Here is a 13530-nt window from a genome sequence, read left to right on the forward strand (position 1 = left end):
GGGAACGATGTCGTTTGATTCTCTTGGCGAGGTTAAATGGGGTTTTATTTTTCCTCACCCTGGCAAATCCCTTTAGTTTACCAAAACGTATCACGTTGTCAGACTGATATTAGGTGTCTGGTGAAGAATTATCACTGAAACTCTTGCTGCGCATTCATTGTATTTGCTGCGAGTGCGTACAGAAGGATTTGCATCTACCTAGCACCGCTTTCGCCACCATGCGACTTCTGTAACCATAGAATCCCTACAGTGCAGAAGGAGGCCATTCAGGCCGTCGTGCCTGCACCAACAACAATCCCACCGAGCCCCTATCCCTGTAACCTCCCCCATATCTTTGCCACTGGTCCCCCTGACACTAAGGTGCAATTTAGCATAGCTAATCCACCTAGCCAAACATCTTTGGACACTGAGGGATAATTTAGTGTGGCCAATCTACCTGATCTGCACATCTTTGGACATTAAGGGGCAATTTAGCATGGCCAATCCACCTAACCACATATCTTTGGACACTAAAGGGCAATTTAGCATGGCCAATCTACCTGACCCTCACATCTTTGGACATCAAGGGGCAATTTAGCATGGCCAGTCAACCTAACCTGCACATCTTTGGAGTGTGGGAGGAAACTCAAGCACCCGGAGGAAATCCATGCAGTCATGGGGAGAACATGCAGACTTCACACAGACAGTCACCTGAGTCTGGAATCAAACCCAGGTCCCCGGAGCTGTGAGGCAGCAATGCTAACCACTGCGTCACAATGCTGCCCCCAATCCACCTAACCTACACATCTTTGGATACTAAGATGCAATTTAGCATGGCCAATTCACCTAACCTGCACGTCTTAAGGATGTGATTGCACTGGAGAGGGTGCAGAGTAGATTCACCTGGATGCTGCCTGGAATGGAACGTTTAAGTCATAAAGAGAGGTTGGATAGGCTTGGATTGTTTTCACTGGAGCAGAGAAGTCTGAAGGGTGACTTGATCGAGGTGTACAAGATTACGAGGGCATGGACAGAGAGGAAAAGGAGCATCTGTTCCCTTTAGTTGAAGGATCAGCCATGGGAGGACAGAGGGCGGTGAAGGTCTGGAATGCACTGCCTGGGATGGTGATAGATGTGAGTTACCTCACATTGTTTAAAATGTACCTGGATGAGTACTTGGCACGTCATAACATTCAAGTGCTGGTAAATGGGATTAGGTGGGAGGTCAGGTGTGTCGGTGCAGACGCGATGGGTCAAAAGGTCTCTTTTTTTTTACTTATTAGTCACAAGTAAGGCTTACATTAACACTGCAATTAAGTTACTGTAAAATTCCCCTAGTTGCTACGTTCTGGCGCCTGTTTGGGTCAATGCATCCAACTAGCACTTATTTCAGACTGTGGGAGGAAACTGGAGCACTCGGAGGAAATCCACATAGACACAGAGAGAACATGCAAACTCCACAGACACCCAGGGTCAGAATTGAACCTGGGTCCCTGTGCTGTAAGGCAGCAGTGCTAACCACTGTGCCAGTATGCAGCCCTGTCAGTGAAGTATTTTTCAGTTGACTAAGAGTCATCCCCAGACTCTCTTTCCACTGATGCTGTCAGAACTGCTGAGATTTTCCAGCATTTTCTGTTTTGTTTCAAATTCCAACATCCGCAGTGATTTGCTCTTATTATAGCAATGTGATAATGAGCGGATAATCAGTTTTTGGCGTTGATTGAGGGATAGATCAACACCGAGACGCCAGGGAGAGCTCCATGCTCTTCTTCAAAATAGTGTCCTGGGAGCTTTCACCACCACCAATGGAGCTAGACCTCTGGGTGCTCCTTAATGTCTCATCCAGAAATTGGATGATGGGAGATGATGGCCTAGTGATTCTATCACGAGACTATTAATCCTGAAAGTCATCTAATATTCTGGGGACTCCGGTTCGAACCCCGCCACGGCAGGTGGTGGAATTTAAATTCATTAAAAATGATCTGGAATTAAGAATCTACCGATGACCATGAACTATTGTCAGAAAAACCCATCTGGTTCATGAATGTCCTTTAAGGAAGGAAATCTGCTATCGTGACCTGGTCTGGCCTATATTGACTCCAGAGCAATGTGGTTGACTCTCAAATGCCCTCTGAAATGGCCTAGTCATCTCTCAGTTTCAAGGGCAACTGGGGATGGGTAATAAATGCTGGCCAGCCAGCAACACTCATGTCCCAGGAATAAAAGAAAACTGGCACCATTGCCACGGCAACACACCAATTGAATGCCTTAATTTGTGTACTTAAGTGGGAATTGAACCCACATTCTCCTGAATCAGAGGTATCGGCATGACTAACTGGTCTATGGCTGGCAGCTCAGGGAGTTCCCTTTCACCTGACGAAGGAGCAGTGCTCCGAAAGCTAGTGGTGTTTGTTACTAAATAAACCTGTTGGATTTTAACCTGGTGTTGTGGGCTTCTTACTGTGCCTACCCCAGTCCAACGCCGGCATCTCCACATCATGTGTAGCGAGTACAGAGGAGGCCATCAGCCCTTTTAACTTCAGCGCAATAGACATAATGCACAGTATGTCACCTGGGCAACGCTGCTCAAATTAACCTAAAATTTATTCATGCAGCCAGGACCTCAGTCTGAATGCACAAACACAGGAAACACCTGTCCAGAACATAGAAAATAATTGACATCATTTCCTAGTAGTAAAATGAATTGAATTTGGTATCAATCTATTAGAATGTGTATGATTGTTAAAATTTCAAAGTTGTTCCTGTTGTCCTTGCTCTGTTGTACTACATGGATTGGGGGAGTACTGTGGGTTATTGTTTGCAAATAAGGGGTCGCATATTTAAAACGGAGACAAGGAGAATTCTTTTCCTCTGAGGGTCATGGGTCTTTGGAACTCTCTTCATCAAAAGGCAGTGGAAGCAGTGTCTCTGGGTGGGATTTTCCAGCCTTTCCCGCCAGCAGGATCATCCAGTCCCACTGACAGCAAGCCCGTTGATAGCGCCGGGACTGGAAGATCCCACCGCCCACCAATGGTGGGCCACCTTCCATGCCGCAAAGCACGCCATGGGGGGGGGTGGGTGGAAAATCACACCCTATTTAAGGCAGGGCTTGCTAGATTGTTGATGAGCAAATTGTGGGGGAGGGGGGGTCATAGGTTATCAGAGGTAGGCGAGAAAGTGGGGTTGAGGTTACAAATTGGATCCGCCATGATCTCATTGGATGGTGGAATAGGCTGGAGGGGCCAAGTGGCTTACTCCTGCTCCTAATTAGCTTGTCTGTATGTCACAGGTCAATATTATGCGATCAGTTTTCTGCAAAATGCAAAACGATTATTGAGAATTTGTGCTTATTGTCTGGATTTCCTTTGTAAGTGTGGCCACAGATGAAAGTAACTGGGACACAAACCAAATACACAGTCTAAAAGACTCCTAATTTCTGGGCACAAGTGAGTAACACTTATAATGACAATAGGCTAGAATTTCTTCATCTTTTACAACCTCACCCCATGCGTTGGCCAATGCCATGTATGCATTTCCCCACAGTTGCTTTTCCTCAGAATTTCTGTTACAATTATCATAGAAATCATAGAGTCCCTGCAGTGCAGAAGGAGGACATTTGGCCCATTAAGGCTGCACAGCCCCACTCAGATCCTATCCCTGTAACCCCGCACATTTAATCCCCCGACACCAAGGGGCAATCTGCACATCCTCTGAGTGTGGGAGGAAACCGGAGCATCTGGAGGAAACCCACGCAAACACTGGGAGGAGGTGCAAACTCCACACAGACAGTCACCCGAGGCTGGAATTGAACTCGGGTCCCTGGTGCTGTGAGGCAGCAGTGCTAACCACTGTGTCACCGCGCTGCCCTATTAGGAGTACATTTAGTGAGCTTAGGAGCACATTTTCTGACTTGCCTGGAAACAATGTAATTTTTGCGGGTGTTTTACAGTCCATGTTCTAATGGTGGGCAGTTTTGCCAATTAAACTGTGCCCAATGATGTGGATGAGGCAAGCACTCCTTCACTGGTGTCAGAAGTAAATTGGACAGCACCCCTCCTCGGTGAGCACAATCAGCCGGCGCTAACATTATCCAGTCATGTTTCTGCCTCATTTTTCGAGCACTTCCTCAGCATTTTGATATCCCAGTTTAAAATGGAGCCGGAAGTTGTCGAGCTCAGCATGCTGGTCAGAGCGGGTTGCAGCAGCCCACCAGTCCTGGAAGCTTTTTATAGCCATTTCCTCTCGTTAACCTTCAAGAAAAGACTTTCTTCTCTGTGGAGGAAAATTAATTGTGAAATGCTCAAACTGAAACTGCTGTTTGCAAGCAGTGAATAAATTAGCGGCAGGTAATAAATAGTGAGGCACAAACCGTTCCGGGGATAAACTTTAAGCAGTGTGGTTGCTGCCTATGGATATTACAAACGGTCAGTTAGCATTTCTTTCCTTCATTTTTGCATGCATGTGGGCATCGCTGGCAAGGCCAGAATTTGTTGCCCATCCCTAATTGCCCTTGAACTGTTTGGCTTGCTGGGAAGTTTCAGAAGGCAGTTAGGAGTCAAGCACATTGCTGTGGGTCGGCAGTCACAGGTAGGCCAAGCCAGGTAAAGACGGCAGATTTCCTTCCCTAAAGGACATGCACATTCTCCCCGTGTCTGCATGGGTTTCCTCCGGATGCTCTAGTTTTCTCCCACAATCCAGAGATGTGCAGGTTAGATGGGTTGGCCATACTAAACTGCCCTTTAGTGTCCCAAGATGTGTAGGGTAGGGTGATTAGCGGGGTATATACATGGGGATAAGACCTGGGTAAGATGATCTGTTGGAGAGTCAGTGCAGACTCAATGGGTCGAATGGCCTCCTTCTGCACTTCAGGGATTCTATTTTATGATTTCTGAGTCAAGCATAATTGAATTCAAATTCCACCAGCTGCCAAGGTAGGATTTGAACCCATGTCCCCAAAGCATTAACCTAGACCTCTGGAATGCTATTCTAGTGACATTACTTGTACACCACTATATCCCCTTTATTGACGTCTGCATTTATATGTCTGATATAGGTTGTTGTCCAGGTCATTCCGTTGCTGAAGGTAAACATGTTGGCCTTCATTGCGAGAGGTTCGGGATGCAGGAACAGGAATGTGTTGTTGCAATTGTACAGGGCTTGGTGAGGCCACACCTAGAATATTGTGTGCAGTTTTGGTCTCCTTTTCTGAGGAAGGATGTTCTTGCTCTCGAGGGAGTGCAGCAAAGGTTTACCAGGCTGATTCCAGGGATGGCGGGACTGAGGTATGAGGAGAGATTGACCAGGTTAGGATTGTTTTCGCTGGAGTTCAGACGATTGGGACGGGGGCGGGGGTGGAATCTCATAGACACTTATTAAAATTCTAACAGGACCGGACAGGGTAGATGCAGGAAGGATGTTCCTGATAGTGGGGGTGTCCAGACGCAGAGGTCACAGTCTGAGGATTCAGGGTAGACCATTTAGGATGGAGATGAGGAGAATTTCTATTGAGTTGGACGATCAGCCATGATCGCAGTGAATGATGGAGCTGGCTCGAAGGGCCAAATGGCCTCCTCCTGCTCCTATCTCCTCTGTTTCTATAAGTAAACAGTGGTGCAAATTAATTAAGCATTTTTAATTAAGCATAATTAACCAATTCTGTGTTTTCTGTGAAGCACATGAATAGAAATAAATCATTTGGTTTCTTGAGCCTTTGTTACACCATTCAATGAGATCATCACTGATCTGCAATCTAACTTCATGTACCTGCCTTTGTTCCTTATCCCTTTGGATTACAAAAATCTACTAATCTCAGATTTAAAAGCTACAATTGATCTTGTAATTTTAATTTATTTATTAGTGTTACAAGTAGGCTTATATTAACACTGCAATGAAGTTACTGTGAAAATCCCCCAGTCGCCACACTCCGGCGCCTGCTTGAGTGCACTGAGGGATAATTTAGTATGGCCAATGCACCTAACCAGCACATCTTTCAGACTGTGGGAGGAAACTGGATCACCTGAAGGAAACCCACGTAGACATGGGGAGAACATGCAGACTGCTCAGACGGAACCCGGGCCCCTGGCGCTGTGAGGCAGCAGTGCTACCACTGTGCTACCGTGCTGCCCCACCAACTGCTGTTTTCAGAAGAGAATTCCAAACTTCTGTGGTGGGATTTTCCAGCCACGCTGGCCCTGGAAAGACCGGAAAATCCCTCCCGAGGTCAACAGACCTTTGCATGGCCTGTGTCCTGCCCGCTACGATTCCCGTGGCAGGCGGGACAGGAACATTCCACCCCTCACGTTTCATAATTTCACTCCTAAAATGTTGGTTCAAATTCTTTAGACTATGATCCTGACCCCAGACTCCTCAGCCAGCGGAAACAATCTCCCTCTCTCTCTATTTATCTGTTTCACTTTGTATCATAGAATCCCTACTGTACGGAAGGAGGCTATTCGGCCCATCGAGCCTGCAGCAACAGAATCCTGCTCATGCCCTATCCCCATAACTCCACGTATTTACTCTGCTAATCCCCCGACATAATTTAACAAGGCCAATCAACCTAACCTATCAACCTAACCCGACCTATCTTGAAAACTTCAATCAAATCACCCCTTGCCCATCTAAATTCCAAGGAATACAACCTTAGTTTGTCTAATCTGTCTTTGTAACGTAGCTCTCGGAGTCCAGACATCATCCTGGCAAACCTAAGCTGTCTTCCCTCTGAGGGAATATCTCCTTCTATCTGATACCCCTTACTGCTCATCGGAATGTTTATCGCATTGGTATAAATCAGATTAGTAAATGAAATAGGTTGCCTGATTTGTAGAATGCCGTGCCCAATGTGCACAAATTATGTTAATTTAGTTAATCACTAATTATCTCAACTAAAGGAGGGATATATGGGCTGGAATTTTCCACCGTTCATGCCCTGGCACCGGTGCCAGTGCTGACGGAAAAGTTGGCACTGAACAAATCTCCCTTAAATGTGCAGGTTAGGTTGATTGGCCATGCTAAATTGCTCCTTACTGTTGGGGGATTAGCAGGGTAAATACATGGGATTATAGGAATAAGACCTGGGTGGGATTGTTGTCGGTGCAGGCTCAACGGGCTGAATGGCCTCATTCTGCACTCTAGGGATTCTATGAGTTGCAGCGGGAATGGAGAATGCCACTGGTGTGAATGGCCAGAAAATTTTGGTCAAGGTGTTAGTTTGGCATTGTTTTGCCTTTGGACATGAGACACATTTTTACCGATGGGCTTATTCTAATCGGATTGGCAGCAATTTTGAATGCAATTTGACCTCGGTAGATTGGATACAATTTTTTAGCTCCAACTTTCGATATACGAATAGACAAATTCGGAGCAGGAGCAGGCCATTCAGCCCCTCAAACTAGCTCTGCCATTCTGCAAGATCATGGCTGATGTGACTGTAACCTTAACTGCACATTCTCACCTATTCCCCCCATCTCCCAATATCCCCATTGCCCCCTTGTCAAGAACCCATCTATCTCTGTGTTTAAAATAGTCAAAGATCTTCTTGAGGAAGAGAATTCCTGGCTGCAGGAACTGAGGAATTTCCAAAGCCATGGTGGGGGGGGTGGGGGGGGGAGGTGCGATCTGATCAAAAAGATTTGCCAGTAGGGGGAGAGAATAGGGCTTAAATTGCCCAAAAGCTGGCCATAGCATCAGAGGGCGCAATTACGCATGTGCAGATTTTTGCTCTCTGAGAGCACAGAAACTTGTCACTTCCTCCACTAGAAAAACCAATCTAGTTCACTAATGTCCTTTAGGGAAGGAAATCTGCTGTCTTACCTGGTCTGGCCTACATGTAACTCCAGACCCACAACAACTACCCTCTGGAATGGCCAAGTGAGACACTGAATTCAAGGGCGACTATGGATAGGCAATGAATGTTGGCCCAGCCAGCGATGCCCACGTCCCACAAATGAATAAAAAAACTAACAACATTGAGATAAGTAACTAGTTTACCTGATGTTGAACGAGGGATAAATATTGGGAAGGAGAACAGGTTTACAATCCCGCTGTTCCTCAAACCTCTGTTTTCGCTGTCACCTTGGCTTCATTTTACCATCTTATCCAAAACAAAGCCCTCAGAGCCACGCTGAATTTAATTTCAATTAAGATTATTTCACTTCCCATCTTTCCTTCTGATTGGGAGTCACCAGTACCCGAGACTGAATCAATGACTGTTTTGACCTTTGAACCCAAGGACTATATGCAGCATTGAGAATCGTGCTGACAGCTGGAAGTTGCGCTGAGTCACAGAGTGAATCATTTTCTTCCCTCAGCCAAGAGTGACCCTTTGTAAGGGATTATATCGATACTCATCTCACCAATACAGTTTAGATTTTGTCACGAGGGGCAGAATTTTGTCTAGATAGTTGGTTTTCCCACCACTTCACCTGAAGAGTAGGTGGGTCGCAGTGGCCCCACGGTCACTTTGCACTCCGAGGAGCATTCACTGACTGCAAAACATTGGCTCCACCCCTTACTCGGGTGGCAGTCCAGACTAGGAAAGCTTCTCACCAATTGATTGGCTGGTAGCTCTGTAGTCCCAGCAGTGCCAGTGGCAGCAGTGGTAAGGAATGGGAATGCAAATAGTCCTCAGATGCAAAATCCCGGAGTCGGGGAGCAGGTAAGTGCAGAGAAATCTCAGTACGGGGAGGGGAGGTGAAGCCCAAGAGGATGTGGAGGTTTTGTTAGAGAGGCTATGGGGGAGGGAGCACCAAATGGGGCTGACCTTGGAGGTGGAGAAGGGCTCATCAATGTGGACGAAGAGCCCTCAAAAGTGCCCCCACTCCTCTGTCTGCCCAAGTTCCAAGTAGGATGACAGAAGGGTTTTCCCATCTGCTCTGACTGATTCCCACCCACCAACCTGAGAACTGAAGCTGGGTGCAACACAGTTTTTAGGTGGCCAATAAAGTTTATTTATAGTCACAAGTAGGCTTACATTCACTGTAATGATGCTACTGTGAAAACCTCCTAGTTGCCACACTCCAGCACTTATTCGGGTACACTGAGGGAGAATTTAGCAAGACCAATGCACATAACCTGCACATCTTTCAGGCTGTGGGAGGAAACCGGAGCATCCAGAGGAAATCCATGCAGACAAGGGGAGAACTTGCACAGACTTTGCACAGACAGTGATCCAAGAAAGCAGCGGGTCACGACAAATGGTTGTTTTTCAGACTGGAAGGTAGAAAGGGGTGTTCACCAATATATATCTCTGTATATATAAAATATCAGTTTAAATTTTCTTTATCAGTGTCACAAGTAGGCTTACATTAACACTGCAATGAAGTTACTGTGAAAATCTCCTAGTTGCCACACTCCGGCACCTGTTTGGATACACTAAGGGAGAATTTAGCATGACTAATGCACCTAACTAGTCTTCCTAACTGTGGAAGGAAACTGGAGCACCATGAGGAAACCCACGCAGATACAGGGAGAATGTGCAGACTCCACACAGACAGTGACCTAAGCCAGGAATCGAACCTGAGTCCCTGGCGCTATGAGGCAGCAGTGCTAACCACTGTGCCACTATTTAAGGGTCTCAATCAGGGCAAGAGGGGTAGGACCACCCCCACCCCCTCCCCCTCCCCCTCCCCAAACCTTGTTCCCCCTTTACAAAATTGCATATAGATCGGGGCAAGTGGGAGGGCAGTGGGAAGACCACCTGGAGAATTTTACGGGCATACTCACCAGTGGGGGGGCTGTGAAAATCTGCCCTAGGTGAAAACTGGTAACATAACCTGGGCATCAGTACTTGCTGTGACACTTCAGCAGTCTAATCCATCAGGAATGGTTGGGGTTCGCATTCAATCTAATGTGAGTCTACTCCAATATGAAGTTGCATTTTAAAATTGCCCAGACACTGTGGTAACTTTTCAAATGAAAAGTGAGAAGGAAACTGGCATGAAACATGAGCTAGTGGGAGACTTCTGGAGTGCAAAGTAGAAATGTGCAGATTTGAAATGTCACGGCTTGAAGTATGTCCAAGGTACAGCTAGCGTCTAAGCGACTAAAGCACAAAGTTTAGTGCTGAAAAACCTTTAACTATTGAACTCTTTGGGAAAAATATCACAGCCATAATGACCATTGTCAAAGTGACCATCCCCCATCAATGACCTCAGTGTTGATAGCTCATGGCATGTGGGGCAGCATGTGGCACAATGGTTAGCACTGCTGCCTCACAGTGCCAAGGACCCGGATTCAATTCCGACCTTGGGTCACTTTGCATCTGCGTGGGTTTCCTCCGGGTGCTCCAGTTTCCTCCCGGAGTCCAAAGATGTGTGTGTTAGGTTGATTGGCCATACTGAATTGAAACTAGTTTCAGGCGATTAGCAGGATAAATATGTGGGTGTTACGGGAATAGGACCTGGGTGGGATTGTGGTCAGTGTAGACTCGATGAGCCAAATGGCCTCCTTCTGCACTGTATAGATTCTATGATTTATGAATCATCAGCATCACATTGACCAAACTGTAGATTATTTAGTCTACAATGGAGAATTAATCTGGTTCGAATCTCCTTTCAGTGACCATGCCACCTTGGTGCTAACTCACTGTAAGTTAGCCACTTACCTTGTGTACAAAATTGTTCGACAATTTGAGTGCTTGGTAGCGGCACAGTGGCTCAGTGTTTAGCACTGCTGCTTCACAGCATCAGGCAGCTTGTGTTCAATTCTCACCTCAGGTCACTGCCTGTGTGAGGTTTGAACGTTCTCCCCATGTCTGCGTGGGTTTCCTCTGGTTTTCTCCCATAGTCCAAAGATGTGCGGGCTAGGTTGATACTCAATCATCCCTTAGCATCAGGGAGATTAGCAGCGTAAATGTGTGGGGTTATGGCATAGGGCCTGGGTGGGATTGTGGTCGGTCCAGGCATGGTGGGCCGAATGGCCTCTTTCTGCACTGCATGGATTCTATGGTTAACAAGCTCCAGACCCTTCCCACATAAACTATATGACCCACCATAAGAAGTGTGAGCATTTTGCCACCATAATTGCTCTTCACAACTATGTCTCACCAAACAATAGTACTTAAAATGTGGGGCAAGGGGAAGGGAATGATAATTGTTAAAGATTTATTTATTAGCGTCACAAGTAGGCTTACATCAACACTGCAGTGAAGTTATTGTGAAAATCCCAGAGTCACCACACTCTGGTGCCTGTTTGGGTACATTGAGGGAGTATTTAACATGGTCAATGTACCTAACCAGCACATTTTCAGATTGTGGGAGGAAACCAGACCACCCGGGGGAAACCTATGCAGACACGGGGAGAACATGCAGACTCCATATAGACAGTGACCCAAATTGGAAATTGAGCCTGGCTCCCTGACGTTGTGAGGCAGCAGTGCTAACCACTGCACCCCTTGGATCCCAAAGTAGATGCTGAGATATGAAAGTTGATACAAAGTTGATTTGATTCATTATTGTCACATGTATTGGGATACAGTGAAAAGTATTTCTTGCGCGCTATACTGACAAAGCATATCGTTTATAAAGAATGAAAGGAGAGGGTGCAGAATGTGGTGTTACAGTCACAGCTAAGTTGTTGAGAAAGATCAACTTACTTTATGGAAGTTTCATTCAAAAGTCTGATGGCAGCAGGGAAGAAGCTGTTATTGAGTCACTTGGTACATGATAACTTATTTACAGGATGCAGCACGACAAATGTCTGCTTCCTACCAAACTACTAACTTACCCAGCAGTCTCTTTACATTCTGTTTTAAAGAAGCATATGATTAACTAATGACAAAGAAGTGACAGCCCCTGGTGGAGCAGTCTCTCTTTATAAGTGCTCTAATTACTCAATTCAACAATGACTTTCATCTGGGTATCTTAACAATATAATTAATATACCATTAATAGAGAATAATAGGTTTTGTAATTCATGATTTAAAAAGCAATTCAGGCTTTGTAATGCCATACTGCATTAATCCTACAATGTATTTTGTTATAGTTGTCAGGTAAAAGTAAAGTCGCCATAGTCTCAGATAACAATAGGCTTCTCTCCCCTTTGAGGAAAGAGTTGACTGGTAGTGATTTAACCTGAGGGTCACCACACCTCAAGCAAAGGGCAAGGTTGTGAAGGTGGGGCCTTCATGAATAACTTCACCCATAATAGGAATTGAACCCATGTTATTAGCATTGCTCTACATCATAAACCAGCCATCCAGCCAACTGAGCTAAACCAACTCCAATATCTGGCAGAGACTTGTGGTATCAAGTCCCCAGTCACACAGAGTTTCTGACACGAAGTGCAAAGAAAAGTACAGCACAGGAACAGGCCCTTCGGCCCTTCAAGCCGATCATGATGCCCTAACTAAACTAAAACCGTTTAATCTCCGGTAAACTGTCAAGGAAGGGCACAGGAGGGAAAAGCGAGAGGCATTCATGAATGAGAGGATGAGTAATCGCAAGACATCCTCTAGCAGACAGTGACAGTCTGGCTTTGGAAGGGGAATGTGAGAAAATTTCCTGGCCAACCCTTTGCAGCTGGAGAAAAATGTGTGCTGAGGGAATTAGGGGCAATGGGGGGGTAGTGGGGGAGGGGGTGTGGGAGAAGTGCTGGGATAGAATGAGGAAAAAAAGGCCTTAACTCAGACGTTTGCATTCAGATTTTTTGATGCCAGTCTTTATTGAGCTGTGTGGTATGACACAGATTCGCTTCTGGGATCCAGGGGAACAGGGGGAGGGGGCGGGGGATGCTGCTTAAAACCCTTCAACTGAAAATCTCCTCTCTCTGCCAGTTTTCAACATCCAATGAAAAATGGATCAACCCAGTCCCAATTTAGTCTTCTGTTAAAAAAAACACATCCACAGTTCAGCACTAAAACGTTGTTGGATGACATCCAAAACCGTGTCCAGTTGTTGACACAGGAAATGAAAAGAATAAGTTGGAGCCATGTTCTAAATAATGAAGAAATCTCAGTGGAACTGAATACAGAGATCTTTCGTCCGCATCTTCCCAGGGAGAGCTTGAGGCACAGAGTTCCAAAAAAACAACACGGGTAGTGTTTCAGCCCAACGAGCTAACACATGGAAGCACTGAGGTTATTGTGTAATCGTAGACAGCTAAGAGGAGTTATCAGGTTAGCTCAATGGATAAAGATACTTCTGTTCAGTATTGTTAGTCCATGTGGATAAAGTGAACAACCAGGTCTGGTCTGTGTTAAATTGTGCAGGGAGACGGTGACATTGGTTGGGATTTGCTGGCCCCACTCATCCCAAAACCGGAAAATCCCATCCCAGGTCAATGGACCTTTTCATGGTCTGTGTCCCACCCACTACGATTCCCATGGTGGGTGGGACAGGAAAACTCCAGTCATAGAATTATAGACTCCCTACAGGAGGTTATTCAGCCTATAGAGCCTGCACCGACTTTCCAGCAACAATTCCACGCACGCCCTATCTCTGTAACCTTGCTAATCCACCTAAGCCTACACATCTTTGAACATTACGAGGAAATTGAGAAAGGATATATTGGCAATAGAGGAGGTGCAGAAGAGATTCACTACATTGATTCCGG

The 13530-nt window shown here is 45.9% G+C and overlaps 1 protein-coding gene across 2 annotated transcripts in view; it reads left to right on the forward strand.

Moving 5' to 3' along the window:
• The window catches only part of lrrc8c (leucine rich repeat containing 8 VRAC subunit C), a 34766-nt gene that overhangs the window by 668 nt on the left and 20568 nt on the right, over window positions 1-13530 (forward strand). Inside the window, exon 1 of one of the 2 annotated variants that reach the window (XM_080195189.1) lies at window positions 4361-4403. The exons of the other annotated variant lie outside the window; for it this stretch is intronic. The gene's annotated coding sequence lies outside the window, so the exon portion shown is untranslated. Of the gene's footprint in view, window positions 1-4360; window positions 4404-13530 lie in introns of those variants that run through there. 2 annotated transcript variants of the gene reach the window in all.

This window comes from Carcharhinus amblyrhynchos, chromosome 9 (genome assembly GCF_965287045.1).
Source record: "Carcharhinus amblyrhynchos chromosome 9, sCarAmb.v2.hapA, whole genome shotgun sequence".
Taxonomy (NCBI): Eukaryota; Metazoa; Chordata; class Chondrichthyes; order Carcharhiniformes; family Carcharhinidae; genus Carcharhinus; species Carcharhinus amblyrhynchos.